Source organism: Cuculus canorus, chromosome Z (genome assembly GCF_017976375.1).
Source record: "Cuculus canorus isolate bCucCan1 chromosome Z, bCucCan1.pri, whole genome shotgun sequence".
NCBI classification, from domain to species: Eukaryota; Metazoa; Chordata; class Aves; order Cuculiformes; family Cuculidae; genus Cuculus; species Cuculus canorus.
The window spans coordinates 28,278,070-28,305,641 of record NC_071441.1 but is presented as its reverse complement, the minus strand read 5'-3'; the positions used below and the strand labels follow the sequence as shown (position 1 = coordinate 28,305,641).

The following is a 27,572-nucleotide window of genomic DNA, read 5'->3' as shown; positions in this document are numbered from 1 at the left end:
TCCAGGGAGGTTATACTGCCCCTGTACTCGGCACTGGTGAGACCGCACCTTGAGTACTGTGTTCAGTTCTGGGCCCCTCACCACAAGAAGGATGTTGAGGCTCTGGAGCGTGTCCAGAGAAGAGCAACAAAGCTGGTGAGGGGGCTGGAGAACAAGTCTTATGAGGAGCGGCTGAGAGAGCTGGGGTTGTTTAGCCTTGAGAAGAGGAGGCTGAGGGGAGACCTTATTACTCTCTACAACTACCTGAAAGGAGACTGTGGAGAGGAGGGAGCTGGCCTCTTCTCCCAAGTGACAGGGGACAGGACAAGAGGGAATGGCCTGAAGCTCCGCCAGGGGAGGTTCAGGCTGGACATTAGGAAAAAATTTTTCAGAGAAAGGGTCATAGGGCACTGGAACAGGCTGCCCAGGGAGGTGGTCGAGTCACCTTCCCTGGAGGTGTTTAAGGGACGGGTGGACAAGGTGCTGAGGGACATGGTTTAGGGAGTGTTAGGAATGGTTGGACTCGATGACCCAGTGGGTCCCTTCCAACCTAGTGATTCTATGATTCTATGATTCTAAGTTTAGGGTTGTAAGAACAGCAGGATTTTCAGTGTGACAGGCTGAGGATAATGGATTTGAGAGAGGCAACGGAGAAGAACAAATAATTACAAGACGCTTAGTATACAAAGCCTCTGAGAAAAGACTGAAGGAAACGAGTTTAGTCCTCTGGGGAAAAAAAAAATCAGCCTAGAAAGGCAACTAAAAATACTGAGATCAGATTTTAGGGAATAACAACAACCAAAAAATACCCAAATAAAAAAAAAAACCACGTAGTATTGTAACTTTAAAGGATAATAAAGTTTAAAACTGATTACTTTTAGAGGCCATGGAATCTCTTTTTTTCTTTATCCAAAGACCCAAGAAGAGATTAGAAAAATATCAAGTATTTACATAATTTAAGTGATTCTTCATCCCTATACACGGAGGTACAAATTAGATTAATGTCTGGATAAATCTTCTGGCCCTGTACTTACACATTAATGATATACAGATTTCACAGCAGTAAGTTTATCTTGCTTATTAAAACATATAAAGCTTTCTTTAAGGCAAGAAAATCAGGAGATTCAGCAGCACATCTTTCACTAAGGTACTCATTTATTTTCAAGTAAATTAAACAGAAAGATTTCATTAATTGGTGGATTATATGTAAAAGAAATTGAGTGAAGTCAAGCCGGAGCATAAGGCCTCACAATATCTAAGGCATTAGTAAGGAACCTTGACAGTCCACAGCAGAAGTGTGAAAAACATGTCACCCTGCTTCTACAGTATGTGCTTCAGCATATATGGTAAGTATTAGATCTAGCAGAGATCTATGGCTACATAGAATAATTATACCCACTAAATGAAAACTGTAAACCAAAACCAAACACTCTAAGCTGGTAATAACAGGACTGCCAAAACACTCACACTGAAGCAATCCTGTTGATAACACTACATAAGGCTTACATTGCCTGTATGAAAACATGAAAGGATGAAATCAGAGTATGCATGTAGCAAAACTGGGACCAATGTCAACGAGAGGGCTGTTTACTTGGAAAGAGTTCTGGCAGAAACAAGAAAGTTCAAGTCCAATGAAAAGCTGGGGCTAAGCACAGAAATTGAGCATAAGATACCAAATTCAGTGAAGAAAAAAAGAAGGTGGGTCTTCCAATGGTATGTATGTGGACACCTACAGATGGTAGGAATGCTGACATGTGGATTCAAGTCCACGAGGAGGCTGGAAGAAATCCCCTTGAATGACACACTGGACTCTCCACCAGGTTTATGTTCTTAAGACTAGAGGGCAGAGGTAGGAAACAGATTTGCACCTCAGCACTTAGAATCATACCTGATACTTTAGAGTCTGCATTCTGAATCACCAAAAAAATTGTAAATTGGTATATTTGATTGCACAGAGTATACATTATTTTGTGTAGACTATTGCGCTGCTCTACCTAATTCATCTTACAGTGTTCATTAATCAATAAACACCTTAATAGTTCACATCAGCTAAGCCTCAAGTTTCCATTCTAGAGTGGCAAGTGTTAAGTGTAGGCCGTAACAGAAATGTATCTACGTAGCAACTATTTCTGATGTTCTTACAGATTGCACAAGTGAGGTTATGTGACAAAATCTCACTCTCAAAACCGCATAGAGACAAAGTGGCAGGTGTGAAGCTCAAATAATACCTGACCCCAGCTACCCCCCGGTCCATGCAAGGAGCCATCGGACCATCAAAGACCCATCTCCTCAAGTCCAGAGAAGCACAGGGGCACACAACTGCAAATACGAACCCAAAATACACACTCCTGCAAGGAGAACACCCAGAGCTGACCCAGGACAGCCTCACTCCTGAGTCCAGGTGTGAAACACATCAAGATGAGTCACTGTGAGAAGCTCTCTGCATCACCTTTCAGATGAAGTGGGGCTGCTGTCCGCAGGGTGTTGGACCCATTATGGGATGCAAGGGAAGGCCATTTGGGAATTGCACAGGACTCATTAAAGGAAGTTTAGAGGAGAAACCAAAGACAGGAAAAGGGATAGATTTTGGTGAAGAACGAGTGCGGAAGGATAAAGCAGTAAGGGGAAAAAGGGACGGTCACACGTGAATAGTGGGTTGATCAGTACATTTGTCTGGCTATGCCCTGTGCCTGACCAGCACAGTCTGTCCTATTTCCTTATTAAAATTCCTTTTTAACATGCTCCTGTGTGAGGAAGTACTTGATGTTTGTGTGTGTATGCACGTCTGGATGCAGCAGCTAGAGCCATACCACCAGGTGAAGGGCGCGTGTGTCCATGGCACCAGCACTGCAGCATGTGCAAGAGTGCGTGACTGAGTAAAGATGAAGCCAGAAAGTTTTCTGGTGAGCTTGCTGGTGAGCAGGGGAAGGCACCTGGGAGCTGAGGACAGAGTGGCCTCTAACATCCAGCCCTAGATAGGAGACATCCTGCACATCTCCGACAGCAAGTGCACAGCTAAGTCAGCTATGGGACAAGGGGCATCCTGGTCAATTCTGTATGAGTTTGCATGTGTGTGCATGGTCAGTACCAGCAACTGGTGTAGGGCTGGGGCACCAGGGGCTCACACACCCTGATGCCAGCAACTGGGCAGGAGCCAGGGATGGCCACAGGGCAGACTGGGTGACCCCAGCTACTGACGGGATCACATTGCCCATACGTACACACACAGATCTCACTAGGGGACCTGGTCTTTCCCTGTGAGAGAAAGGAGCAGCAGGAGACTCCTGGTACTGTCTGCTTGTGCAAGTGCTCCACGTGTCCACCAGATCCAACTGTGTGTATATGTATACATGTGGTGTTCACACCAGCTGCATGCACATGTCTACTGGGAGCAGAGGCTCAGCCTTGCTGCTGGATGGACACGGGGCCATGGAGTAGCAGCAGCCTCAGCTCCCTCGGGCTGCTGGGTCTGGCATGATCCATTTTCCTCTAATTAAATGAAATACAGACAGAATCTTACCAGCTCTATAAACTCTCTATGTAACCACTGCACTGTACTTCTATCAACCCAGATCAAGATCACTGTGACTTATAATATTATAGTTTAAAAATTAATAAATATAGTATTAACAAACATGCAATATTTGTACCAATCACCACTAGATTTGGTGATTGAAGAAACAATTGTAAGATTCCAATTTTCTCCACCAGCCTAATTAAGAAATAAGTAGCTGAAATGCTTAAGCAATTTCTATGATAAACCTTGTGCCACTTCTTCAAGTTCGTAATATTTTCATTACTTTTGTAATGAGGCAGAAAAGGATGCTCCAAAAACATACCCAGCAGTCAGAAATTCTTGATTTCTATCTAATGCCTTCCAGACAGTGAGCAAGTCACATAAAATCTTTCCTTTAGTTTCCCTACCTGTAAGTGAGCAAAGAGCATGACACAAAAATGTATCAGGCTACTAGACAGCAGTGAAAATTAATCAGTGCTAATCTGTAGTGAATTCTGAAAGTGAGAAAGACAATTTGGAGCAACAAGGAGGTCTAAACAGATAGAGCACTGGCAACATGAAATACATTCAGGAAGTGGAAAAGAAATAACTTTTTTGAAATATATTTTCTGTAAGTATAGGAAACAGCTACACCCTATTCCCTTCATCTATTTTATTTTTGTAGCAGACACAAAAATAAGGCTTAAAACAAGGTCAGTCTACTTACACACTTAGTTTATAAATACAGAAACTACGCCGCCCTGAAACAAATCTCCTGAAGATAATCATCTGGGAGAATTTAAAAGAAATGCGTACTTGACACATCAGAGCCTGCAATGACAGTAATTAAATCAAATATAGCTCAAGCACATTAATTATATGTGATATGCATTTTTCACTGCAAGTTAAATCAGGCACTCTGCAGCTACTGAGATTTAAATATCTATAAATAGAGACTGTGAGTGTAACTGTAAAATTCTCAGCGCACAGTTACAGAAATGCTGGAGGTTAGGAATAGGATTCTTTTATTTTCTTAAAATAAAACTGGATGGCATTTGAAATCAGGTATGCTTATAAGATAGTGAAGAGGTGTCACAAATGGAGTGACTTAAGTTACTTTGCATGATGGAAGACCACAAGGTCCTCCAAGTATTAAATAGCTGGCAGCAAGCTGAAGTGGTACAGCTTTTTGTTTGAAATTGATGCTAAATTTTTCAGTAGAAGTATAGAACTTCTCAGTTTATATGGCTTAGAGCTGCTTGGGCAATCCTATTTCCTTAGCCTCGCTGAGGGAAACAGGCATACAGAAGACGTCAGGTTAATTGAAAATGTTTCTTCCTATTATGGGAAACGCTTCTAATGGCAGAGAGCATATCAGCAGTCTCACAGAGTGGCAGTTCCACTCACACCGCAGGGCAGACCCAGATTCTATTCAGAAGGCTCATAGGCAAAGACAAAGACTGATCCCCTTAATCCACATATGCTGTCTACCTAATCTTGAAACTACTTTGCAAGGAAAATCGCTAGTGGCTTCAATGACAGCTCTTGAGTGTCTGTGAGCTTTGTCACCTGCTACAATATATTTTTTAAAAAATCCTTGGAAAAAAATGACATAAAAATGGCAAATCCTTCCTCTGGTAGAATTCAATAACAGCATTTTATTAAGCCCACTGAGCCCAGCAGAGTGAGGTGGCAATGAGAAAAGGCTGAAAAAGCTTTCAAACAATCCCACCTTACAACCCATTAAACAGACTACATAGTTAAGACATGCAATTTAAATACGTATAATCTCAGAGACACTGGCCTCAAAATAGTGGCCCAATTCAACTTTTTTGAATTCTTATCAGAGATTCACGTCACCTGCCTTAAGCAATTTATTTTCTAATTCCATGGACAGTCGGGGAGGAAAGATGAGTTTGTTGCCAGAAAAAAGGATCAGATTGTTCCTTCCAAACTGTAATCACAGATACCGGTTCCAACTTCTCAGGTAACTACAAGGGATAACAGGCAGCATACCAGTTAGCTTCCTGAAATGCAGACTGCTATGTCACAAGGCAAATTTATCCACTATCCCCAGTGATGGCATACAACTATTCAAGGTATGAACAACAGGTCATCCTCATGTGTGCTTTTTTCAGCAGACAGCCCCAGAGCTGAATGCAAATGGCAGATAAAAACCAACTATGTTTTAACTATTTAGGATCAAAAGTTGCAGCCACACTATGAGGCTGAATGAGTGCAGTGTACAGACAACCATTCTGCATGACAAGGTCAAGTCTATCCATTTCATGTTTCTCAAATGCAGCTCAGTGACAAAATAACCTCTACCTGCAAACTCCAGCCCTACTGGCATCAGTCATGCAAGTGGACCCCACAGCTCATGCTACAAAACAAGCACATCTCCATGTATCCACAGAAGGATCTGTTCTGACCCTGCTTTAGATTCAAGAATCCAACAAGGTATGAATCTTAGATTGCACAGCACCTATCTCCAAACAAGACAAATGCAAACATACTAGCAAATAAAACCCAATCTTTTTTCCAATACATTGTAAGTATGCCTTCACAACATACTTTTCAGAGGTGTCTTGGGAAGACTGAAAAGGTACTTTTAACACCAGAGGCCTAGCCTGAAATACTTAAAATGTGAAGCAGCTTAAATATAGCATTGTGAAAAATGCTATCAAAATTTCTTGCTTTCTCCTTCTTGGGTCTAACTCCAGAAACACATCGAGGACTGTTCTTCTGAATGCAAGTGTTGTTTCACCACTCTATTCTGTACTTCATTGTAAAAGTTCAGCATTGAACAAAATCCCCCAAAGAACTAGAGGTTCTTTACAGATAAAGGTTACTAAGCACAGAGAGGAGAAAAAAAGAAACATTAAAACCTATAAGGCCAGGATAATAAAGGTAAAAATACATTTAGAGGAATGAAATATCCAATTGCATTGATTTCATCATTTAGGCTTTTTTTTCTGCATGTTTTAAAATACTTTTAATGCCTTCTATACTACTGCATCTTAAGATTTACTGCTCAAGAACTAGGCATCAGCTTTAAATTCTATAAACACATCTTCATGAGCAAAAAGGGCAGTAAACACGATCCCTCACATATTAGCCAAAGGGAAATAGTTACTTACATTCAATACAGAGGGATCTCTTGGTCTGTGTAACCCAGGATTGCTTCTGTTTGGAGTTCCCAGGAATAAAGATCAGAATTCAAGCAGCAAACCAAACAAACACACAACCAAACCACAGGACTTCACTGAGACTTCAGCTGGAATCTCGCAGTCAGAAAAAACAAACAGGCACAGAGGCAATGCACGAGGATATAATTAGTTAAGACAAACTTTCTAGTTCCCTACAAGAAAAGTCTAGAAAAGCTGAACTTGACCTTAACAAAATAAAAACCTGAGAAGTTGGAAGCAAAAAAAATCCAACCTTTTTACACTGAACAATGATGTTGGTAAAAGGACATAAATAAAATCTAGACAGGAAATAACAAGTTAGATCTGCCACAGCTTTCAAATGGGAGTTCTAGCAGAAGCAATAAATAACTTTCAACCCTAGCTGCTCTTAAAACACCAAAATTTTATGCAAGGAGTTATCTGAGACATCAGAAACTGGTGCAAACACACCAAATCACTGTAGAGTGGTATTTCTCCTCATTCTTATAAGATAACTCTATACTTATTGAGAAAACCACAAAACACTCTCTGGTTTTACACTTTTTCCTACTCATTCATAGCTACAAACAGGATGCTTGGATAATGGTCTTCACTAACACTGTAGAGCTACTCTTGTAGGCTCAAACAGTCTGGTTAGATTCTTGCAAAAATGCTGAGTAATGCACTGTGGTTGTATATAGTTTACACCTAACTGACCACCATTTAGCTGCTCAACATTTTCACAACATGCAACTTAGTTCTCCAATAACAAAAGGCATATCACAAGCTGGCTCTTCAGCAGTTGCATCACATATCAGCTGTGACACTACTGCAGGCAAAACAATCTTGACTCAGGGAATTGTACTTCATTTCACCTACTGCCAGTTAACACAAACTTTTGATTACTGATTGGCATTCAAAATACAGAAATGCTGTGGAAAACATTATGTTATCCGTTCACTGATACAGAGGCCCTCTGTAATACTACATAGAGAGGCATAGAACCTGAGCAGAATGGATTTGTGGATTGTATTTGCAAAACAGTAACCAACATATCACAGTTCACTCTCCCTTCCTGCATAAGCAATTTCCATTTGTGTTCTCTCAGGCATACTGTTCTATTTGTGACATGAATCGAATTATATCGCTACTCTCAGTTACTTACAGATATGACAATATTTCACACCAAACCAATCTCCTTGAAATTTCTTCATTTCTCTGGGAATTGTCTTGGACACCTTCCCTAAAGCAGAATCACTCAGTAAGCAAAAAGAGAGAGCAGAGCTGGTTTTAGAGACAACACTCAGAAAAGCCGAGCACCAGCAACATCAGCCTGCAGAATAGATTACTCCAGGCTTCAGTTGTGGCTTTGACATTACTAATTAGCAAACATTTACTCTCCATTTAAATAGCATCACAGATCTTGCATTCAAAGGGAACACTGGAATGGGCAAGAAACAAGCCATAACCACAGCGCACACAGTAAATGTGTCTTAACCCAATCCATGCTCCACCATAAATCAAAGCTTCGTCTTAGAGATCCAACCATACAGGAGCCATGTCAGATGAAAATACTTCACGTGTATAGATAGGCGCAGAAGCTTCACATTCTGACAGAGAGAGGCTCGGTAGATCTGAGCTTTCTGCAATTTCCCATCTACTTGAAAAGCAAAAAAAGCCAGACTTCTTTCACTCCACCTACAGATTACCCACTAAAGAAGATGCTCAGATGTGTTACAATTTCTAACCAACATGGGAGACAGCTAGCATTCAATACAGAATACAAATTAACAGGTTTGAAACACCAGAAACAACAAGCCATTACATTCGGTTTACAGCTCTCACTTAAAATCATGAATTGTAAACAGAATCCCTTTTCAAATGCTCCCTTGGGTATATGTCACAAGATTTCAGCTGAGAATTTAAACTGTATATTGGAAATCAATGGTTACAACTTCGTCAAAGTTACTGGCATTCTCTCAGACTCACATATGGTTCTCATCTTACCTGCTACAGATTACACGTGAAATCTGATCAGTACAAAGGAAAAAGTAATGGATGCCATGAAAAGCTATAACGGTAATGATAAAATGATACATACAAGTATTGTGATGGAAGTAGTCTTTCTGTAAACACTTGGGATTACTGCTTCATAAATTAAAACAATTCTGTTGCTCAGAAAAATCAAAAGAAGCTCAAATCCCTATGGCCTTCTATTCTTTGTCTTCTAAACCACCTTCTTTTAGTACTATAACAAAGTTAATTCTAACACCTGAAGAAATGTTGATCAAATGGGAAATAACAATCTACAATGAGTCCAGTGCTACAAAAGCAAAGGTTGTCCAGCACACAAAAGTCTCTAGTCAACTTGGTGACTGCCCAATTTATATGAGTTCAGCTTCTCTACTTCTAAAGGAGAAAGTCAATGCATTTTCCCATTACCTGATTATCAGTTTCATTAAAAATGCATGGCTTGCTTTATTTTTGAGGTCTCTTCTCCTCTTCCAAATCTGGAACTAACCAGCAAGGATACTGCTTGAAGAAACAAGAAAAATGGAGGCTTGTGCAAATGTGTCTACTTCTTTATAACACCAAGTCGGGCAACAAGAAAAAGGAGTGCACTTGAACTCCCTCCAGTGGGTTGTTTTTACTCGTTTTTACAAAAACAATTAATCTAGATGGTTATGTGACAGCATATCAAAAACTATGCAATCACTGATGCTGTCTGTCACAATCATATCAACACCTCTGTCCCTGAGGTCAGCATCAGTGACACTATGACATTTCTGATACATCTCAAAGGCCTCCCAAGCAGCCGTAGTCACTTAGTCACATTTGAGTGTTCCATTATTCTTACCATCGGTAAAGTTTTCACAAGATCTCATCTAACTCTTCACCATTTTGGTGGAAGCTGGTTCGTTACACTTAGTCCTGCCAAACCAAGGACAGACTGCCCATCATCTCTTTACCACAGCTATTTTCAGTGCCCTGTACAGACCCTCTCTTCTTTGGCCTAAACAATCTCAACTTGATAGCGGGGATTCACTCCTCATGGTCTTGCCTGTCCACATATATATTTCCAGTACTCTCAGTCAAGACCTCTCCAGGTCTCTTCAACACACCATGCCAAGCAGAACACAACAACTGAACCCTGACCGACATTGCCAAAATGATCAGTCATCAAAACAGTCACTGAACAATTCTCCATGAGGAAGCATAATTAAAAATTTAGAAGGCAAAATAGTAATAAAATCACGCCTTGATAAAATAAAAATTAATCTGTACAACTATTGATAAAGGAAAAAAAAGGAACTTAGTACAATTAGTCTTTTTTTACATCTTTAACTTGCTTTTCAAAGCAAATCTCAATTCAGCACTGACAAAGAATACATATATCTCCTTAAGCTACTTAATCTTGTTCCACAGTTCACAATCTCTGAAAGCACTGAGTTGTACCAATATAAAGCCCATGTAGTCTTCCACAGTGCTAAATGTGGCAGAATGTGATGCATCCGTTTTAAAACTCCTGCAGGTTGATTTGCTCCTTCACTCTAACAACACACAGAAATCCCACTACTTCAGTATGCAGGCACTTCACAGAACACCAAACACTAATTTATAATGACTATCAGCAGGCCTTCTTCTGACTCTAATTAACAAGTTTTCACCACAAAAGATGCAAGAAAACAGGGACAAAATGCCTCAGTTCAGGTTCAGCCAGTAAACACCAACACCATCATAGTGTACACATCTGCTCCTGCGCTACAGCGTAAAAACACTGGTACCCAGAGACACCACACACTGGCGTCACCTAGTGTGTGACACCACCTAGGGACATTTCTGACATACAATGGAGTACCACCTCCTCCACGAACAACACTGAACAGCATCCTCCAAGAGAGACATTGAAGAAACCAGCAAGTCATTCTTCAAATTAAACAGGAATAGCAACACTAACATTAACAGAATGTGGTATACTTTTCAAGACAGATTGTTCCTACAAAAATGGAGTGGAACTATTGTTTAGCACTCGTGTCTCCTGCTTAAGTGGACTTAATAGCAATTAACTTCTGATTGAAAACTTAGCAACTGGGAAAGAATAATTGGAAATTGAGCAGTCGGTCAAAGCACAGGCTAGAAAACTGAAGAAATTAAAACCTGAGATCCAAGCAAGCTTCATATTAAACTCCTAACAAAAAAAAAAAAAAGGTAAAAACTGCATACCTTATAATATGGCAGAGTTCTTTCACAGACCTCCTGAGTAATCAAACACACAGAGCAAAACTGGCATGATATTACAGAAAAAGATACCTAAGGAGACGCTGTGATGGCTTTTTGTTGTAAGGTGGATAAAAATACTGGGAGAGATGCACTTAGTTACCAACATACTGCCAAGAATAAAAACTGTCCATTGTATTTTCATCTGTCAATTTAGACAATAACCAAGCTAGAAAACAAAATACAAGAAAGAAGTCTAAACACTATCCTTTTCCACTAAGCTATGCTAATACATTATGCTGGATGGCTTAATTTCTGTTTCATGGCAGTGAAAATGTTATATGTGAAACCAGCCTACTGCCTAACCAACCTCTTTCTAACTGATAAGTTTTCCTCTCCATAACCCATTACTTTTTGTTGTACAACAGCAGCGGCACAACAACTGATAGCAGGGTTTCAAAGTTACTTGTCATTCCTATTGAAAAATGTCAAAAGAAAGTATTTTAAAAAGCAGAAGTCTGACTATCTGAAAGTTCTATATTTCTTGCAAGGTAACAGAAAATACTATCCTGAAGATCTTTAATTTGTAAAAAACTGTCTGTGCAAATAAAACTACTACTATTAATTTCATGATATCTTTATGAAAGACCACTGCAAATGCAAAATCACAAGTGCTGAAACTAAGAAAAGCTATATAAAGTTTATAATAATCTCTTTCAGTAACCATTTATTCAATGAGTCATAATTCAAGAGACCATGAGAAAGAAAAAGCACAGTAAAAAACGAAAAAGTAGTAGTCATGGTCTGATATACCATGCATTCAGAATTACGAGAGAAATCTTCTTTCTAAAAATAAAACATTTAAAATCTATTTTTAGATACTTGAATCCAAATTCTATACTTCATATAAAATCAACTTTTTAAACACCCACACAGAACTCAAACTAAAACAAGATATTCCAGTTGTCTGTTGAAACCTTACCAACCTGCCTACTGAAAATTGCGGAGTTCTGACAAGACCATCAAATTAAGGACAAACCATAACAGAAAGCAAAAGATTAAGCATAGGAGTAACTGCACAAGAGCACTTTGAGTACAGAAATGCAGAGGTAGTACTGGCAATTCCTTGAAAGGGCATTTCCCCCCCCCCCAAGAGTTCCAAGGAAAAGTTAAAAACCTAGCCAGACAACAAGGCTAAATGGTGCTTCTTCCATCCCAAAAGCATATGCACGATTTCATTACTGGCTTTCTCCTTCTCTCTCTTTCTCTTTTTTTTGGTACAGATCTATACATTCTGTCACTGTGGACAAACAACTGAAGAATCCTGGAGGAGAAACTCTCACAATGCTTACTAATACCAAACACACTGACTGAACTGTGTGGAAACTTAGAAATAAACCACCAAAGCAAAAATTAAAAGCCTTTGGAAGATTCCGTATATCATCTAAAGAAATGCATCTACATCATTAAAAGCAGGCAATTTAAAACACCTTAGTCCTTTATGTGGAAACTACTATATATCTACTGATTTAGAATACTTTTTTTCTTGCTACCTACATTCCCATAAATATGATCTGACTAAGAAACTTTTTCTACTTTTTCTACTTCTTTCAAGCTTCTTTCAACCTGTACATTGGAGGGGAACAATTTTCAGTTGCTCATAACAAAAAATAACTTATTAACACCAAAATTTCCTTAAAACAGCTACTCAGAGTCCAAATTGACCAGTTGTGGTGGTTTTCTGGTGCTGGTATGTTTGGTTTGTTTATTTTTACTATACTGCCCAAAAGAACTCCTAAAAATAAAAAGACAAAAAGAAGAAAAAAAAAAAACAGAACCAAACCAGCAATTTCTTCTAGCAAGAACAGATGCAGAATTACCAGTGTGAGGAAAAGAGAAGAAAGTTATTTTGCCTGAAGAAATATTTGGATAAAAGCACTATTTAGGAAATAGTCTTATTCAGCATCTTTGTTCCCATACAGGTTTCTTTGAGTGTATTTTTTTCTCCGGCTACTAGAGAGTATACAAACTTTTAAAAAGTTATCTTTGCTTTTGAGCTCATCAAAAAGTTGAAAGAGCTATCAATCAACCAACCCATCCTGAATTTAAAGGAATGCAAGCCTGACAAGAATATGGCATACACCTCACAGTGAGAAAAAGAGTTACTGAAACAGATTTTGTTTGAGAAAGGTTTAAAAGAAGGAATGTGGAAACTTATGTAGCAAAACTGTTTCCAAATAGAAGATGAGCATATCCTCCAGAGACGTCCACATTGCCTCAGTGACACCTCAACTCAGTTTCCAAGTAAGCCTTTGACAGTTACAAACACAGGGACCGAATAGGAAGGACACACCTCTAGTTTATTCTAAGTAAATGTAACTCCACAAAATTGAATACAACTTTGTGTCACTGACAGGATTATAGCAGAGCTGCAGAGATTTAAATCAGATCCCTGTAGACTGTTTTCCTTATTAAAAAGATTCCTCTACATTTCTGGAGCAAGTGAAAATTAGTGTTTGGGACTTGACTAGTTATGCTAGAAGATACAGCTAAACTCAGAAAGAATGCTGGGGATAATACCTTTCCCTTTCACTAATTTCCACCTCGAGATTTTGGATGTCTTGGCTCAAAGTCATGGCCGCAGCTGTTATCCAGGGTTTCCACAATGCCACACTCTGCTAGCCTATTTACTGCTCAGAAAACACGATTATGCTCATCTCTTTGGGGCATTCCTAGGAGCTGTTCTAGAGCAAGAAGTTAGTGAAAACGTAAATCAGAGCATGCACCGTAATAACTATCACCAAAATAAAGGAAGTGCTACTTTAAACAAAAAAGGTGATCTTCCACAGATAGAAAGGATTATTGATTATAACAAGAGCTTAGCCTGTTTAAGGTTTACTAGCTGAAACAAGCAGCAAACCAAGTATTGTGAACTAAGTGTAAATATTGCAACAATTATTATCTTAAAGAAACTTATCTCCAAGAACAGGACGCTTCAAGGCCACCAAAACAGGGCTCGCTATAAAAATTTTGGAAAAAAAAAGTTGAGGGGGAAAGGTTAAGGAGAAACAGCCTGTATAACCTGCTAGATCATTAAATACTTGCAAGCAAAATACACCCAAGATAATTCAATGATATCCTGTAAAATAATCCTCTCAATTCTGAGCAGCACCGAAGCCATCATACCAGTTCTATACAACTGTAAGCACACCATTTGCAATTGAAACTTCACCACTTTATGGAGTCAGGCTTGATGCCTAATTATTGTCTTTTGGTCCTGTGCAAGTACAGGTTGTGATTGCTCAACAGACAGCAGTGCTTGCTTTGCATGCTAAAGGCATTACAGTGATGGGTAAAATGTGTAAATGTGGGTATATAACAAAGAACATAATGAGATTAGGGGTGATTACAGAAACCACAAAAGTCAACATATAAATAATGTTAATCAGTCTTCTATTACCCACAAGCATTTCCCACAATGCCAGACTTCAAGAGCATGGGAAACAAGGTTTGCAGAGAGGCAACAATGAGAATACTCAAGGCTACAGTGGCACTGCTTTATGCCACCTGCAGAAAAGCAAGGGGAAATGTTCTGAAATAGCTCAAGCCATCTTGAAATCATATTATCCACTTCATCTTTCCATCAAAAAGTTTGTGTACAAACAGACAGCACCTTCTTTTGATAGCCAGCTGTGGCAGTCAAAGACATCTCAACTAGAAATTATACGCTCCCTGGAAGGAAAATCTAACAATGAGGATCTAAAACACTGTTTTTCAATCTATATTAACTCTCAAATCCTATCAATAATTACCAAACATATTCCCAAGCAGTGTTTCAGTTAATCCAGCATTATCAGTTTCTCCTAACATTTCAATTATTCTTTCTACCACCTTTAACTCCCAAACACCCTCCTCTGATTTACCACTTTCAAAAAAAATAACTAACCCCCTTCCCATGCTGAAGATTATTTGCCTGAGGGTACTTGTACAGAGTAATATTTTTCTCTTAATCTATATACCTGGCACCTGTATCACACTCCCTCTGCCCCCTACTGTGCATCTATCTGATTCTTTCTACAGACTTTACTTTACCTGTGTTTTTTCAAGGAGGAAAAGCAAGTAGCGCAAGTTGTAGTAATGTTTGGAATTACATCAAAGATGGACCCATTGGTACAGGGCACCCTTGTTAGAAGCACTTCACTCAACTGCAAAGGAATAAAAAAAAATCACTACAAAGCATGACCACATGCAATTACACCTATGATTACCTGTGAGACAGGTGATAGTGACTCACCAATAACTTCTGATCTTATTTTGCAAGAATAAAACACACTAGTGTTCATTCCTAAATGTCACTATATTTTAATCAAACTTTAACTCTCAACTCAAAGCTGCTGACCACCAAAAAAATCATGGAATGCTGCTTCAAGGACAAAACTAAAACAGAAAATAATTTACCACATCACAAAACTGTTGATTTCATGGAGAAAAAAAACAACAAAAAACCACCAACAATATCAGGAAGCTACACCTGGTGACAAACAAAAGAAGAACAGAAAATCTGCTTATATCACTTTCACAGATGAGTTTATCCCAGATCATGAAAACTAAAGCCACATCAAAATCCGTCTGAAAGAGGTTATTCAAGTTGAAGTTATTCAACTCCCTACAGTACTATTGAAGCCTTTACACCACTGAGTATTCACTTCTCCAGAAATGTTCTTTCCCCTCTGCCCTGGGAGACCATTTCACATCATAATAGATCTCAGTGTTGAGATGTTTCTTCCAACACCCAGTTCTCCTTTCTGCATCTCACCCAATAATTCACACTTAAGTCCTCCTTACTACAGATAGCTTTGTTTTCTGCTGCTTTTGCCAGGGCTTTTCAGTTAGGAAGTACAAATATTTTCCTTTATTAACAAAGTGGAGATAGCATTTCAGTTGTCTCCAATTATTAAGCATCATTCCTGTCCTTTGAACATCTCTGTGTTATTTATTTCAAGACAAACAAGCTAGAGATGCAAGATAAGGAAGAGATTAAAAGTTGGCAAATTCTTTTAAAGCAAAGAGCTTTAAATGCAAGTTAAGCTCCAACACTGGAAACTTCATACTAAGATAACCCTTAACTCAGCCCCTCTATACTTTATGGTCTTTCTTCAGTAGGTCAAAAACTGGCAGACTGAAATGTTTTTCTCAAATGAGACATCAAAACCCACAAACCTTGGACTTCTGTCATGTCACAATTCACAGTGTTGAACAAAAAAAAAGCTTTCATTGATATAGAAACGAAACAATTTTCATAGGCTAGACTAATAACCTTATTTCTACTCAAAAATTCTGTAATTCTTTTCTTGTAAATGTAAGGTTTAACAAGTAAAACGAAGAACGTTCGTTTCTGCAATCCAAGAATGCCTTTGTTCTTAATGAATTGACAAAACCACACAAACCTCGTGTAAAGCAGTGTACAATCACAGCATCAACAATGAGAAAACTTCCTTTGCTAACTGAACACAACAGTGTAATTACTATGCAGATGGTAACAAGAAAAACTGTGTCCACACCTATTACAACGAGGTCTTCCACTTCTGTAATTCACTGAGCATCTTTATCAGTGTGGCAGACGAAAACCAGACACCACTTTATTCACATACGTACAGACAACATGCCAACAAAACATTCAGCATCAAGAAAAAGCAGATGTAGGAGCTGAGAAAAAATTATTTCATGCCAAGTCTTTAGCATGAAAAGACAAAGACTAATTTAGATGCTGTGGGCCACTAACTCCAAATTGTACACTGTGAAGATGTATCTATCACAACGATGATACATCTACTGATTTCTAAGCTCTAAGGTTTTCCCATTAACCTAGTCCATGATTCTCCTACAATTTCCAAGAGACACTTTCTTTTTTTTCCTAAAACATATGTTTCTAGATTAAATGCACACCCAGATATAAACTCACTCAACTCCCTCTCTATGTGTCCTCCACAGACTCATCAGATCCTTTGCAAAGGCATTTTTGCTATTGTTGATCCCTTACATAAAAATATCCACTATCACATCATTGCTTTTTCATGGAGAATATGTCACATGTAGTAGGAAGTCATGAATGGGGCTACATTTAGAAACAGAAGAATTAGCCTCCTCAGGACAAAGAAAGGCAAATGAAAAACATGATGATGTAACTCACAAGCCAGACACAGATGGGAGGGAAAGGAAAAAAGAAGGGGATTAAATCCTCACCACATACAATTCAAAGGCATTTTTAAAAGTACTCACAGCAAAACTAGAACAGATACATACCAGATACAAAATAAAATGCATACACAAGAATAACTTCCAGACCTTGTCACAACTGCCATGCACACGCAGGTAGAGCTGAAGGATGACAAAGCTATACCTTAGAAGAAAGAAATCAATTTTCACATGCTACACACAGGGACAGGAAAAATAAAACTACAGCTATTACACAGGAAGGTTTCCTCTGAGGTACCTGGGACTGAGACTAAAGAATCTGTGATCATAAAGATAATCCTGGAAATAAGAATAAAACCGCTGCTACCATCCCAAGTCCCCTGACAAAAACTGGCAACAACACTACTGCCATGTCATAAAATGCAAATTGAAATTGGTGTATTTTCACTCCACATTTGTTTCTGATAGTCAAATGCCTCTGCACAAGTGAAAGCGTCAAAAATCTCATCAGTTCTCTATGTCAGTGCTTGGTAAGAACATATTTATGAGCAAGAACATATCTACGAGCCTCTAAAAGAGAAATCAGAAACCACTGCCTGTGGGGAAAGTGTATCACAACTGACAAGCAACAGAACAAAAGACTAAAATTCTAAGGCTTTAGTCTTTCCCTCAGCAGAAAATCGCTTCCAGATTTGCACCCTTAACCTGTCAATCCATACATATTCTCCCTAGGAAAGACTCCAGCCAGATCTGCTCTTTGTATAATAAGAGAATGGTGGAGATATTTATGAGAACAATGGGAAAGATTCAGCTAATAAACAAGGGTACAAGAATAAAAAGACTTCAGAAATTATGACAGGCCATGCTCTAACATGCTGTGTCATCAAACCACACCAGGTGGATGCTCCAATTACACAAAGTCTCTTTCCCTCCCCACTCATCTCTTGCCGATAATTACTTTACCAAAGTATAATCACGGCTCCAACTACTGTAGTCAAAACTAATGGTAAAATTTGGTCTTGATTTTGAAATCATTTACAAAGCTGTATCGTCCCAGCACTCGCAAGGCTTTGGGAACGGTTGGCTTGACCAGGGTGAACACAGAACTATGCAAACCTGAAAGTCACAGGCAAGTTTGATTTTTTCCAAAATGATCCATTACTGCTACCAATTGGTAGCATACTCCCCTGAGTACACACTCCCCTGAAACAGCCTTAACAGGTGACAGATATTTTGTTTTCAACATCTTAATTTGTCCTCTTAGGAGGAAAAAAAATTAACTAGACGACTCCTTTTCTCGTGTTCTCCCCCTTACGCTCACAGGTCAACTGTAGACCCCTGCCACTCAACAGACTGACCACACGAGTTGTGCAAGACCTCTTCCTTGTCAATTGGAATCAGTGGGAAATGTGTGGATTTCCAGCGAAGCTGCAGTGACAGACCATTGCCTTTCATTGAGTGACTCTTCCTTTCAGTCTTCTTTCCTAAAACCCACCAGCATTTCAGCCAGGTCTCCTATGCTGTTCAAACTAAGTATGAATAATTATAGGTGACTCCACAGCACACCACTTCACGCTTGAAAGATCTAGTGATTTTGTATTTGCAGATGTCTTTTCCCTCAAGCATGAACTCACACGGGCAAAGACCAATGAAATCCACCCAAAACCTTCACCGGATTCTTTTCAGAGCAGTGAGTCTTCTCTAGACTATCAGGTGTGCCCACTATTCAGCACCTTACTGAAAATCCAACACAAAAGGATGCCAATAAGGTTCGTATGCTACTATACAATAATTACTGTTTAAGATACTGCGAAAGGCCATGAAGCTGCAGGATTCCTGTTGTACACTGGAGAGATAGAAAATCTTCAACAGATGGAATACATAAAGTGACAGCAGATATGCACCTATTTGGAGGTTAGTCTTTAAGGGGTACATGTCTGATTTTTTACACACAAAGCATTAACAGCAAAGACACAGAATATTATAAAATTGAAGAATAACAGCTCTTTTGTGCACTGTCATTAAGTTTTTGCAGTTCGCATGATTACTAAACCTCACACTGACTTTTAAAAGCAACTTAATGACAAAAAAAATATCTTCCTCTTCCTCACACCACAGGAAGCCTTGAATTATTCAACCCCACCCTGTGAATTCCTTCCTGGTAATTTCACCCTCTGGTTTCAGGTGTAAGATGCATACAAGTACAGTACATAACCCCTAGTGTTCCCAGTGTCCAATGGCCCTAAAGTCACTGTTCTATACACTTTCCCATTTGAAAATACAAGGGTCAAGCTGGACAAGCAGCTGAAAAAGTCTTCTTTTTCCAAATAAATGAAGTGCTGCTTCTTAAAAAAAAAAAAAAAAAAAAAAGGGACTCTTTACCATATTGCTGTTTTTGCTATTCTGTTATCCACACTACACCTAGCACATGTATATAAACTTGCACCACAGTGCTTGTGGATGTCGCTGCTTACAAGACCATAATACAGGGTTTAACACCAGAGACCGAAATGGAGTTGTGAACAGGTCAGGTTTCAACACAGTTATACACTGGAAGGAAAGAAATAAAAAAAAAGCAAAAGTACCCTTGGATCTCTCTCAATGCAGTGATTAACTTCATGAACAAAGATGCTGAAGAAAAAGTGTCTTGAGTAAAGTATGAATTTGCATACTAGGAACAGAACATGTAAAAATCACCTTTGCTCCATGCATACAAAGGCTGTTCATTGCGGATTTAATTCCTAGAGAATCACCAAAAGGCAATCATTTTGGGAGGAATAGTCACTACCTTTTTGAAAATTCACTGTAGGAATATTAACCGTATAAAAGCTAAGACTGTGCTTTTAATGCTTCCTTTTCATGCAACCGTATTTCCACTCTGCTGTTCAATTAAAAACACTTCTGTCGGCTACCAGAGGCTAACTTATCCTGAGGGGAAGCTGACAGAGAACCAGATCTCCTCTATGAATTGTTGTTATTCCTGGTCAATGACAGCCAATAACTGGATCCCAGTGACACACATACTCTCATTACCACTGCAGCAGAGACATCAGGTGATGCTCCATGTCCCCTGTGATAACCAACGTAACTCAAAGTTACCGAGGCTGCTTTTTCTCTAAAATAAGCAGTGATAAATGCAGCTTATAGACATCCTAATCAATTTATTCTTCTCCTTCCAGCTTACTTATTTGGTTTTCCTTGAGACAAAATTTTTTCAAGAACCTGGGATATCTTGGCTCCAAACCATAAATAATCAAGTCAGTAGCTAACTAGAAATACTAGTTCTTTTTAATAAAGTAGATAGATTTGAATCCAGAACATGCTTCAATGTATTGTATATCAACGCATTACATGTGTGTAACTACTAAAATACAGATGTGTTTTGAGTAGCCTTAATTACATTTAACTTTGCATTCAAAAGCAAATAAAGAACATTCACTTCTTTACAGTTTCCTTAGGTAAAGAAATAAAAAGATACAAGAGAGTGTGTTAAGCCCCTGACTCAACTTTGACCGCAACTAGAACTGCTGATTCCAAAATCAGTGTGGCCCAAAGGGTACCACACTCAAAATACAACCCATTAAAACCACATGACTTGGGCAAGACTTTGAGTAGGGCCAGGAAACCAAACTAATTATCATAAGGCTGTAGTTAAAAAGTTTAAAGCCTGGACATTGAAGCTAACGCAGAGGCAATGTTATGAAGTATGGTGGGCTAGGATGTCCCCTCGGATCAATGCCCAACTCCCTGTCAAGAAGGCATCAAGCTCAAATATCTCCCTCATGCTCCTTGCAGCGCTACCATGGTTCTCCATGAAGAAGCTTTCAAGGCCTCTGGGATTTTCTCATTGTTATGAAATAAAATTAAGCATGCCAAAATCTGAATGATGTCACGGTAATCTCATAAGTGGATTACATTAATCATTTATCAGCAATGGAAGATAATTCTTGAGCAAGAGCTGAACGCTGAGTTCATTCCTATTTATCACTTTGAGGCAAAAGGTACAATAGCTGTGGATATCAGAAATACATGTGAAGTTCACAGAAAGGTTCATAAAATGTCCACTCAAAATGCAATGGAATTACAAAGCTGCAGATTGGTTTACACCAATTCTTCTGTTTAATACAACTTTCTGTCAGCTCACCACAAAGTTACTGGGGGAAATTTTCTACAGAAGGTAAAAGGTAACTTCACAGCACAAAATTAGTAGGAACACTAATTAATAAATAACTTTTTTTTTAATAGCATTCTAGCTTTTAAACATTTCAACACAGTTCAACACCAAATATGTTTTCTAAACTTCTGCATGTTAATTTTCTCCATTCTAATCATCTTAAAAATCCAATTAAAAAAAGAAAAAAAGAAATTATCAGGTTATTGGACAAGCTAATGCAGCAAATACATGTGTATTTCAGCCCTTTCTTGGGTGGAATGACTATGGTAAGGCTGATTTAAAATCCAGCATGCATCAGGAGGTAACTGCTGTATCCCTCACACAGAAAATGTCTTTCATGCCAATACTTCTGTTGCCCCAGTGGAAGAGCCAGCAGCATTCTGCATTGCGGCTTGGCCAGCAGAGGAGGGCAGGACAGAGGAAAGCTTGTCTCCAGCAGCTGCCCCATTCCACTGGGGCAGTAAGCAAAACTTCCTGCAGTCTTGTGTTGGAAATCCACAAAAGGCATGGACGGTACTTTGGCTTCAGAGCTTCATCCTCCCGTTCAGGCAAGAGCCAGAAACATGGCATGTGCAGGCATCACCTCAGTCACCTGATTTGAACAGCGCTTAGATCAGATGGCGTTCAGGGATCCCTTCCAACTCAAATCACTCTGTGATTATAAAAAAGCTGGTGTAAGAAAGCTGTTACGAAAAGAGAAGGCAAAAAACCTCAGCTCCCCACACACATCACACAAAACATGTCAATTTTCTCTTCCAACAGTGGAGGCAGCACCCACACTCCCAAAATTCAACTGAGAAAGCCAACATATAGAGAACTATTGCTTTTGCTTGTTCTTTGGATTTGAAGTGTCAATTAAAGCATTCCAATGATGTTAGCCTGGGGAAGACCTACACTGAGAGCTTCTACCCTCTGCTTCCTCTGCCGGCTCTGGCAGGATCTTTTTTTACATATTACTCTCAGTATCTTTTTAAAATGTTTTTCTAATTTATATTTACTTGGTCCAACGAAGTGCTATATTTAAGATTTACAAAGCACTAAGATTTCAAACATGATCAAGATCCCATCAGAATAGACACTACATAAATACATTTTAACAGTAATGCTGTCGGCAAGAATTGCAACTCAGACATTAGAATAAACTAAAAAAAATTAAAATTCAGGAATAAAACCTAAGCATACTTTGGTGGAAAATGTCACATTCACATATGTGACAATGTGTTTTAAATCTCCCATTATGTTCTGATATTTTTTCCTCCTCCTTCCGTTTAAAAATACCTCTTTTACCCAGATCCTAAGGTCCTGCCCACCCAACTACCTACCATTTTTTGTGCAAAACATATTTCTACTAAAAGAAAAATAATTCTCAATGTCTGACGGAAGAGGAACAATCAGAAACCTTTTATCTTATGTAAAAAAAAAAAAAAAAAAAGAATTGTAGGGAAACAAAATTATTTATCCGGATCAATATAGGGCACCAAACCAGTATCTCTTAGATATCAAACCAGTACCTCAACCATGCATATATAGAAAAGTAGTTATCCCCCTCATCTACATCCCCAGCATGGAAAAAATAAAGCAAAAGTGAGTTAATTAAGCATAGCTGCTCAATTAATCTTGGTAGCAGAAAGCCAAGTCTTATAGACTCCATGGCTCTGCTATCTTGGTGTTTTCCCAATCTGCGCTCATCTTTTAGAGCAGAAAGTTTGAATATCAAATTCAGCAGGTATGCTCTTGATGCAGAAAAGTGTGCCAGAAGAGTTTAATTAGCTGAAAAAAACCAAATTACCACTAAAATGATTCAACCCAAATTCCAAGGATGTGCTGCTCATCTGTCACATTCACCCACAGACTTTTAATGAAGTCTCTCACTCCCTACTCTCATATTTTCATTGCACAGGTGACAAGGTGGTCATCTTCTTAAGGACGGAAATTTTAACTGAAGTGCTTGTTAAAAACAAAGAAGCAAGTAATAGTCAATCACTGGCTTACAAGCAAGATTTGACAGACCAAATAGATAACCTAAGAACATGCTGGACAACATGGGGGAAGGGTATATGTAAAAAATAAGTAAACAGTTAAACACAACTTTTTAAACGCTCTAAAATCATTGGTTGAATGTCACAGAACCTCTCCTCCTCCTTTGGCTAGGCAATGGGAAAAACAGAGGCCCCCAGTGTGGTCTACCTCACTTAGACTATTTATTGTTTTAAATACTGCTAATCCACTTCTTTCACTATTTTCCTGAATGATGTACAAAACCCTACTGCTCATCTACAGGCAGTTACACACACAGGCTTATTACAGAATGGAAAATCCTCCCAGTAAGTATCTGCACTTAGAACACAGCACCAGAGACACTTTGTAGGACATAATACTCTAAAGGCAAGAGGATGGACCAGGGGAGAGGATGCCACTCTCCCAGCAGCACCTCCCTATTTATTGGCTCCTTCCAAACAGATTTGCACTTGGTAACAAATTCCCACTCCTCCTCCCATGTCAAATACACATTCTGCAGCAGAGAGGATCTAGCGGAACAATACCATTCAAGAGTTCTATAGAACTCTCTGCTAACTCCTCTGCCAACCACAGCTGTCATGTACCCATTACGCGGCTGCTGTGTTTATTTCTTCACAGTAAGGACACATATTATCGGCATTAGTTGTCCAGACACGCGAAAGTGGGAAATAAAGACGCTTCCCTAGGCTCCTTCAGTAAAGCAATAAACCCACAGCTTTTTTTGAAGACAGTACCATGCAGTGGAAACAGAAAAATACTATTAATCTGCTCTGAGCAGCTGGTTTAACAAATCAATCAATAGTATGAAGAAAAAATAATCAATCTGTTTTTCAGAATCCTTTAACCCCTATACAATATGTATTAACATGCAATCTATTAGAAATAAACGAGCAGAGATTTTCTTGCTAGATCACTCATTAAGCAGGAACCTATACCTTCTGTGAAACCAGAAAAACACATTTAAAAATTCATTACTGGAACATCAAAGCTTGAAGTGAACGTACAGTAATAGGATCTTGTTCAAAGTTAAGCTTCAGTTAATCAAGCTGCACTGCTTATGGAAAACTTGTATTAAACTATCTGACAGACTCCTATTATCATTATTACTATTATAAGATATAAGATTTGATTCTCCTAACTCTGAATCTCATATAAATCCAGAATAGCTACAATCAACAGCAGATAATTCAGGTGCCGACAGAATTCTGGTCTGAAGTATCCAGGCCATGAGACACAAGTTAAAAGTTTTAGCTCTCTGTCTAATTTTCCCCTTGTTTGCCTAATTAATTATTCTGAAGTTTTGTGGCTATCGATGTTTGTTTGGGGTTTTTTTAATGTGATTGTTACTTTTGTATACTAACCCTGAGCTCAAACACCTGCAGTAACACCACAGAACCAACGTAATGTGTATTTTCCTAGCTGCCTTTTCTGGATTTACTATTTCATTTTCCTGATTTTGTTTGCCATAAACACTGAGACAACCTAAAGCCAAATAACAAAACCACTAGAAATGACTACCCACACTGGCCTTTTAAAAATAGAAAATAAAGGAAGAAAAAAAAAAAAAGAAAATTACATTTCAAAGATGCACATAAAATTCATATTGCAGACATTTTCAATTTATGGATTTACGAATTGTACGTAACTGTGGCCCAATTAACACCCATTCAAATTCATATGCAAAGCATTCAGGTTTCTGGTTGGTGTTGCTTATTAGATAGACGACACAAACATTAGCCTCAAAATTAGCAGTCCCTGATTTCAAAGCATTATGGAGCCTTTACACAGAGAAAACAAGATGTTCAGGCTTATCTCCAAAAATCTACACCCACTTTGCCTGCCCCACAAGAATAAGGGCAAGATAGACTACAGCAAGATTTTCACCTCTGACATCCACCACACCACCATATTCAGCATCACAAAATTTCTTCCAAAGCATCACTTCCTAGAGTTTAAACATATGAAGACAGCTTCGATAAATAAAAATTGGGAATGCATTTGCACTCTTCCCAACATGTAAGGACTGGCAAACTTATTATAAACAAATTACTAAGAATTAAATTATTAACTCAAGAAATTATGAAAAATATTTTCTATTAGGCAAGCAAACAGAATCACACTAAAAATCTTCAGCGTCTCTCCCTCCTCTCCAACACACCCAACCTATCTTTTCTATCTGCCTAGATGTGCCAAACCACTTTCCCAGCATTCTTACATTTTATAGCCAAAGGGCTAATCAGAGAATATTTTTAATAGCTTACCAAAAGGCTGGCCTTGCATCTGTTAGAAGACAGCATACAAGACAGAAAATCTTCTCATTTAAGAGAGGGCAATACATTAATGTAAGATAAATATATTTCTTCAAGCTGTAACCACAAACGTCCAAGAAAACAGACCAATAAATTACACAATTCATACTATACACCCAGCCTTGAACTGCCATCAGTTTGTAGAAATCAGTTTGGCCAAAAAGCCTGCAGACTTCTCAATCTCAGATCACATTTTCCATGGAGGCAAGCTGCTTCTATTTCACATTTTACATTGGACCTCCACAACTTCTATCCCAAAGAGCGTCGGAATGCTAATTTTTCTGCTTTTGCAGTTTCCTGTGGCCTTCCATTATGATTTACTGGACATGTAATTTTTCAGTATGAATATAAATGTGCAGAATTCAATGGCAACTGTTCTCCTTCTCTCCCTAACAGCGTTTCCAGGCAGGCTACCCTTTGCCCCAACTCCCCCTCCTTGAGAACAAACGATAAACACGCTCCTCGCTTTTGGCTATCTGCAAACCACTAAAATCTAGCACCTAGAAGGAAAAAACACACATCAACCATCAGTGCTTGGAAAAATCAGGCATCACGGGCTTGTTCCAGGCACAGGCACAAGGCAGGTGCAGCCGGTCCAGATTTTGACAGCAATGCAGCAGAACCTGGAAATACTGTGACTGGAATATTTTCCAGGCCAAGCGGATGGGGACCTCACGGGCCACGGTCGCAGAGCAGATGCAGAACTGCAGGGCCCTGGGTGTGCTCTTATCAGCTGACATAACACGATGCACGTCAAAGGCAAGAAAAAAGCCACACGCACGATGTGCCCTACACCCACATGAGCTCACTGTTAACAAATGCAGAGTCAGGCAAACATCTCTGCCTTCTAACCCCTCAGCAACTATGAAAACAGCCGGATCTGCAGCGCACTCCCTAAAGCGAACTGCAGTTCCGCAGCCCAGAAACGCTACGACAGGGGCGAGCAAGATGACGCTGTAGTTTTCCAGCCCAGGTCCAAGTTTCCACCTCCCAAAAGGCACGTTTTACAGATGACGGCACAGAACGAGTCCTAACGGATCGCTCCGTTCGACGCTGATCTTTCCAGAAGGCAAACGCGGCGCACGCAGCTGCACTGGCCGCGATCCGGGCGATCGGTCCGCCCTCCCGGGGAGAAAAGACCGAGACGCCTTCCCGATATCAATAAACGAAGGTGGCAGATGTCCCCTCCCCGCAGCCCGGGGACAGAGAGGACGGTGGGGAGACGCGGGTCCCCTTTGGCCCTTCGGGAGCGCGGCGTTACCTCCCGCTGCATGCCCGCAGCCCCATCCCTCCTCCTCGCCGCAGGAAGGATGCCGGGGGCGGGGATGGCGAAGCCTAGCCCGGCGCATCGCGGCACGCACCGCTCCAAGCAGGGCTGTTCCACGCATTTCCCACCAATGCCAAACGAAACGATTAAGCGGATCGAGCAAACGAAAGCACGCAGCGGCTCCCGCTCACCTGCTGCGGGCGCGGGGCGGCTCCGGCGGCGGTGGCAGCGCAGCGCGGGGCCGACAGCCCGGCAGCCGCCCGCTCATCTCGTCGCCGCCACCATCATCATCATCTTCCTCCTCCTCCTGCTGCCGACGCCGAACGACAGCACCGTCCGCACCGGCCCCGCCTGCCGCACCGCCCTCTCCGCGTCAGCGCCCGCACCGCCCCCCCCCCGTGCCGCTCGCTCCGCACCTCCCCGCACCGCTCCGCCCCGCCTCGTTCCGCCCTCCCCACCGTCCCCCGCTGCCCGCCCGCCCTGTTCCGTTCCGCCCCGACCGCATCTCCATCCCCCGCCCGCACCGCCCAGTTCTGCTCACATTCCGCACCTCCCCGCACCGCCCCTCCGCTCCGCCCTCCCGCACCTCCCCCTGCTGCCCGCCCGCCCTGTTCCGCACCGCCCAGTTCCACTCACCCGGCTGCACCCGCACCGCACCGCTCCTTCCACACCTCTCCGCACCGCACCGCCTCCCCACTGCCCGCACCGCCCTCTCCGCGTCAGCGCGACCGCCCGCTCCTCCCGCCCC

At 40.2% G+C, this 27,572-nt stretch overlaps 1 protein-coding gene across 5 annotated transcripts in view; it reads right to left on the bottom strand.

Moving 5' to 3' along the window:
• APBA1 (amyloid beta precursor protein binding family A member 1) overlaps positions 1-27,572 on the bottom strand; it is an 88,306-nt gene extending 60,734 nt beyond the window's left edge. For 3 of the 5 annotated variants that reach the window (XM_054053869.1, XM_054053868.1, XM_054053863.1), the window contains exon 1: positions 27,016-27,189. The gene's annotated coding sequence lies outside the window, so the exon portion shown is untranslated. Of the gene's footprint in view, positions 1-14,952; positions 15,066-27,015; positions 27,190-27,460 lie in introns of those variants that run through there. The other 2 variants (XM_054053864.1, XM_054053867.1) reach the window with 2 other exon arrangements.